This window comes from Ambystoma mexicanum, chromosome 3q (genome assembly GCF_040938575.1).
Source record: "Ambystoma mexicanum isolate Mex_15411 chromosome 3q, UKY_AmexF1_1, whole genome shotgun sequence".
Lineage (NCBI taxonomy): Eukaryota > Metazoa > Chordata > Amphibia > Caudata > Ambystomatidae > Ambystoma > Ambystoma mexicanum.
Window position 1 is genome coordinate 910,941,427 of NC_090926.1, and position 6,320 is coordinate 910,947,746.

A 6,320-nucleotide genomic window follows, 5' to 3' on the forward strand; every position below is an offset into this window, starting at 1 on the left:
GTATTCACAATACACGACTGCCACCCGTGTACAGCCCAAGTGGCTTCAAACCTCAATCAATTAATTGATTCCTTCCGGTTGGATGTCCTTCTGCCTTGCATTCTGTTTGCAAGTCATTTCTATTTGTGCATTTACCATGCGCAAATTATTTCCGGCATACGCACATCTCAAACATATCATTGCCCATATCGAGTAGCCTTAATGATTTCCTTTCCATTACATCTACACTAGTCCATCATGGCGCTCGTGGTTTCCCCTTAATTTTATGGTGATTGGCCCGCGCACGGGCGTTCTCACTGTTGCTTCCCTCCCAGCTCCGAGTTAACTCGGCACACAGAGGGTCTCCGTTTGGCTCCAGTTCCTCACATAGCAGTGAACGCACTGGTGAGTCAATGTTGATAATTTGTACACGGACCCTTCCTGCGAGCATCACTTTACGATCTTTGTTGATTTAGATGTCCGCAGAGATAGCCCTCTTAATTAGCTAATTGACCCTTTGTTGTTTTGTTTTCTTTGGTTCTGCCGCAACTGCATTCCTCGATTCCTGCCCGTGCCGCAGCAAACTAATAATTTACTGAAACGTTCTTCGTGCAACTGCAAATTATTGGTATGTCATTTCTTCATTTTTAAATGACTGCTAGGTGGAAATCTAGTTAGTCAGAATTCTATACAAATAGCCATCCCTTCTTTGTTTTATAGGGAGCCCACGTCTAACTCTGTCAGATTATTCAACCTCTATCAATGGTAAGCGGGGTATAATTATATATACATTAAAACAATTTTTATGATGCAACACAATGCAGACCCCTTTTTTACCGCATTCGATTTACAAATTTGCCCCTCGATTTAATTTTGCATTTTTCTCTAGTACCCAGACTTTACACAAGTCAAGATCAAGGTACAATTTTAATAGTCAGTGGTTCTATACATGCATTTCTGGCTGATTACCATGAGCATTTTCTCTCACTGAATAATTGTGTTGTTGTTTTTTCTTTTTTCTCTTTTCCCCCCCTCTCCTTATTATTCTTTACAATGTGGTATGTTTTTCCACCGAATTACGCACTTTCAGTGAATTTAATTTCCTTTCTCTGAACTGATTTGAAATGTGCATTTGGTGTAACTGTCTGTTACTTTAACCACATACTTAATGTGTTGGTTTGGCATGCCCTAACTGCCTTACTTGCCCTGGGTCTGGGGGCTTGTTTGGGGGCTTGTTTGTTTTATTATTGAATTATGCTCAACTTATGTTTTTGTTGTACATAAATGTTTTATATTTTTGTACAAGCAGCCTCAGTAGAAGAGCGGGGAGCTCGAAACACGTGTCAGGCTGCACCAGCACTGATTAAAACTACTCATTTAAATTGCATTGTGCTTATTATTCTATGTGTGTGCGCAGTTTGAGAGCAAACCCTTTCTTTTTCTATTGCCTACTAATAGCGCAACCATAATGCCCTGTTGTACTACTTGCTAACACATGGTGTCAGAGCGTTATCCTAAAAGGTAAAAAATGATGAATTCAAAGTTTAACCCATCGTTCGTGAGAAATGTGAGTTGGTGACATGGATCAGTCATAGTCTGTAAGGGAATGCAATCAAAAATAACGCTGTATTTTAATAGTGAAAACATCCGAAAGGAAAGATTATTTGAAACGTATCTCCATTGAGTAATATGCGCCAATATAAAGATAACAACAAATTGGGCGGTGGGTTAATACATGTAGAGTGCAATTAGACACTCAGCTAAATGCTGTGAGTCACTAGAAACATTTAAGTATAAAAGCTGAGAGGGTCTAATGAACGTTTGAATGTTTTAGCTTTTGTAACTCACTTCTGGGTATACTTTCAAAAAGCCATTCAAATCACCAAGTTTAAATTTCTATGCATATCTGTTGCATTTATCTTTCTTTTTTATATCATGTTTGTTTCATTATGTCTTCACTTCAATGTCTCTCTGTCACTTTGACAGAATATACAGGGACTCATTATCAGGTTATCAGCTTTTATTACAAAAAAAAAAACTTTTACTTGCATGTATTTTTTTGGAACTGCTGGAATAGTAAAATATTACCTCATCCGTGGTCCCTAGTTACATACTTCACCATATATGTTCCCCATACATTATTTTTCAATATACAGTATTCACTTAGATATTGATAGGTATTACTTACAAGAATTTGTATCCCTCTATATTTCTTAGTATTATTTTTTCAATGTGTACCTGTTATCACAGCCATGTGTTTTAACAAACGTGCATGTGTCCCGCCACCATTTTAGCTATGTATATCTCTGCCCCTACCAATGCACACCTTATTTAATGACACTCACTATCATTTCATCTCACTATGATTCTGTTCACAACTGTCACCCTCACTCTCTCCCTCCATGACTCACTCAATCACCCCTCTTCTTCAATCCATCTGTGAAACCTACCGCTTCTGCTATATATCCATCTGCCTCTGTTTATATCCCCCTCTCTATATACCCATCTATCTCTTTTTATCCATCTCTAATGCATCTCTATATCTCACTTTATCCATCTTTCTATCACTCTATATCCCTACCTGTCTTTCCATCTCTCTATATGAATCGCTCCATCTACCTCCATCCTTCTCTCTCCATCTCTACCGACCTTTTGTATGTATTTGACTATCTCCATCTGCCTCTATCCATCTCAGCCTTTTCATCTCTATGTATCCATCCATTTCACTCTATCAATCCCTCTATCTATATTCATCTATCTATGTCAACACACATATATATACATCTCTTACCATCTCAATATATCTATCCATCTCTCTGTTTATGCATCTCTCTATATTTCTCCATACATTTCCCTCCATGCATATCTCTCTCTCTACATCTTTATCTATCAATTTCTCTCTCTCTGTGCACCGGTCTATCCCTCTATCCATCTCTCTCTCCATCTATGCACCTTAGTTTTGTGAACTCTGTCTTACTGAATAGCTATGTCACCACCACCAAATGTCTGTCTTTATGTCTGTCTGTATGAAGTGTTGCATCTGATTGTATCTATCTCTGTTTGTAACTCTGTACGCCTAGCATTTGCGAATAGACGGTTGTGCAGCCAGACGTAGCACAAACGTTCATTTATGACTCTAGCCTTTGTGCTCTTTATCGCTCAGGTCCAGATTAAGCAGACGCATCATTGCCCATAGTAACTTTCCATTCCCCCACTCTACCACCCCATGTGATTCCACTGATCCCTTTATTGTCTCTGTCACAATGGAAATACGTTGTTTTTGCAACTGATATGATATGATATTATATGGCATTTATAACACGCATATACACAAGTGTTTCAAGGCACGACGAGGCAAGGGGGGGGGACAAAGGAGGACAGACAACGATCCTACTAGGCCAGGTGTCATTCAGATCGCGCAAGGGCATGGGAAGGGGGAAAAAGGAAAAGTGCACGGGGGAGGGGATATGATATGATATGATATGGTATTTGTAACGCGCCTATACACAAGTGTTTCAAGGCGCGACGAGGCAGGGAGGGGGGGAAACAAGGGGAAGACAGACAAACGATCCTACTAGGCCAGGTGTCATTCAGATCGCGCAAGTGCAGAGGTAAGGGGAAAAAGGAGAAAGTGCAAGGGGAGGAGGTGGGGGGGAAAGTGCAGTACAAGGTAATTAGCGTAAAAAAAAAAAAAAATAATGAATAAAAGGGCCAGCTGGTGGCAAGTGCAAGGTAAGTGCAGAGCAAGTGCTGGGAAGGGGGCTGTAGGGATACAGTGACAGTCCCACAGTGCAGGGGGAGCCAGGGAGGCAGTGCAAGTGGAGAGTGGCTGGGCCCTGGACCGAGGTCGCTGAGAGTGGCCCAGATGCAGGTTTAGTGCAGAATTCAGTGGAGTTAAGCAGGTTTAGCAGGGGAGAGGGAGAGAGAAGGCAGAAGCGAAGAGGAAGGTTTTGAGGTGCTTCCGGAACCGGAGATGGTTCTCCTCAAGTTTCAGGGAGGCAGGAAGGCTGTTCCAGAGGGAGGCCCCTGCTGCAGAGAGAGATCTACCCCCAGCTCGTTGCTTCGAGAAGCGGCTGACCATGAGGGAGTTGGAGACGGATGAGCGAAGGGCTCGTGAAGGAAGATATTTAGGAAGAGAGAGTTGAAGGTATTTAGGCCCCAGGCCTAAATTAGCGACGTCAGAGATGTGAGGGGAGAAGGGGAGTGCAGAGTCGGAGATGACCCCGAGGTTTTTAGCCTTGCAGGTGGAAGTGGGAGGAGGGCCAGGAGAGGCCGGCCAGAGAGCTGCAGGGAAGGAAGGAGTGGGTGTGCCGATGAGTAAATCTCAGTCTTACTGGCATTAAGTCAGAGGTCGTTGGTGGCACACCATTCCTGGATGGCGGACAGACAGTCAGAGATGAGGGAAGGAGAGGAGGAGGAGGAGGCCGAGGGTAGCCTGAAAATGAGCTGGGTATCATCCGCATAGTCCGCAAGTTGGGACAGAGAGCGGCGATGCGGTGGACAAGGAGTGCCAGATATTGGTTGAAGTCGAAAATCACTCGATATGTTGGTAATTTACAAGTTTATTCCAAACTTTGCTTATAACAACGACATGCATTTGTCATTGTCAGAAAAGCAACATACTTTCTGTGTGTTACAAAATTGTTACTTGTTATTAATTTATTGTTTAAAGCTGACTGGGAAAACCTGTCATCTCTTTGCTGTGTAACAGTGGCACACCATAAATAACACAAGTAGACTCCAATGTGTGCATTTCCTCATATATCTTTATCTAGTAATTACTATCCAACATGAGCTAGAAAACAATTAAAATAATGGGAACATTTTCAAATTCAATTACATTATGGTCAGGAGAAAAAATGATTGTCTTACTATTTATCTAGCTGTATTAACCGAAATAGGAACATAACTATTTTTCATTTTTGTATGAAAGCAGAAACCGAAAGCTAAGAGGATCTTGGAAAGTACAGGACTGAAAGAAGAATCTCATTCCTGAAATTGTAAGAGTACAAATTCTGAGGATAAAATTTACTTACCAAGCTGAAAACAAAGGATAACAGGCACTTCAAAGCAACACATCGATTGAAATAGAAATCTAATTTCGTAATTTCTCTCGAAAGAGAAAGCACTAAATTTCCCATATCCTCAATGTTCATTAAATGTATTGTTTTCTATAATATTATAATAATGTAACTGTGTGCTTGACGTGAAACGATGATGTCCATGTATCTTCGACTTGACGCAAAACAGATCACTTTTTAAAAAATGTGACTATAACCTGTAGAAACAAATGTTAAATCAGGAAGAAATTGCATGCAAGCACAACAAATATCTTCAAAGGTGTGCAGTTACATGCTAGGGGGAATGGTTAGATTTTAATATTCCTTCTGTTTAAAGGAGCGGGAATAGATCTAAACTGTTAGTTGTAATATGTTTTTAGTGTTCTCTTTTTTTATGCAATTTGGATACATTTGTTATTGTTGTATTAGGAAAACTTTTGTGATGTAGGAAATTTCTAAATGACTGTTTAAATGGTGATAAAATATTTGAAAAGTTGTTATGCAACTAAATCAAATAAAAAATAAATTAAAAAAAAAGGTAAAACAATATCCCGATATGTAATTCGATGTGAATCTACAGAACTTTTTCATGCACAAGTCAAGAATACTCGAATTAAAACATTGAAGAATATAATCTGAAAGAGTTCATGTAATATGAACGTGGACTGAAACATGGTTCCTATGGCTTGGCGTTAACAATCTGTCCTTGCATTGCTTATGTGCTAAAAAAGGTTTATTAGCTATGATCTATGTAGTGAACTGTTTTTGTTACAATACAAATATAAAAACGTACTAAATTCATGATTTTGAGTAATTATTAAAAAGTATAACTTATCTTGTGTTTGTGACAAGCGGGTAAACATTAACCATTGTGTGTGTGTTTATCTTCTGCGTTTTGCATTCAGAAACATGATTGCATATATGCTGGCAGCCGACGTATGGATGCGCCGTTTACCAACGTCATGACAAGGGGTGTAGCATATCGATTTGACATGCCAATGTCAGCTTGAGGGACGTGTGTTAGGATTTACTGCCTAGATGGCACTTGAAGTTAGGGTGATTGATCACCAGATTAGATTATCACAAGATGGTACTTTCCGACCCGTGCAGTTTGCATGTCTAAATGTCAGAAAATGGAAGGTAATACATTGGACAAAAATGGGATCGATTGATATATAACATCCAATAACATTCCTAAGAGAACTACTTCTTTAAGTGCATGTTTTGCAATGAAACACCCTAAGCTTGTTTACAAACCATTTTCCAACGGGATTGCACCAT

At 39.9% G+C, this 6,320-nt stretch overlaps 1 long non-coding RNA gene across 3 annotated transcripts; it reads left to right on the plus strand.

The window, feature by feature from the left end:
• Positions 1–306: 306 nt before the first annotated feature.
• LOC138583104 (uncharacterized) lies at positions 307–5,826 on the plus strand. 3 transcript variants are annotated; one of them, XR_011305155.1, is made up of 5 exons: positions 307–384; positions 560–607; positions 700–744; positions 869–898; positions 1,070–5,826. It is a non-coding gene; the product is annotated as an uncharacterized lncRNA (long non-coding RNA). The 3 variants fall into 3 exon arrangements; XR_011305156.1 differs by lacking the exon at positions 869–898; XR_011305157.1 differs by lacking the exon at positions 869–898 and having other exon boundaries at positions 4,916–5,826.
• Positions 5,827–6,320: the final 494 nt, after the last annotated feature.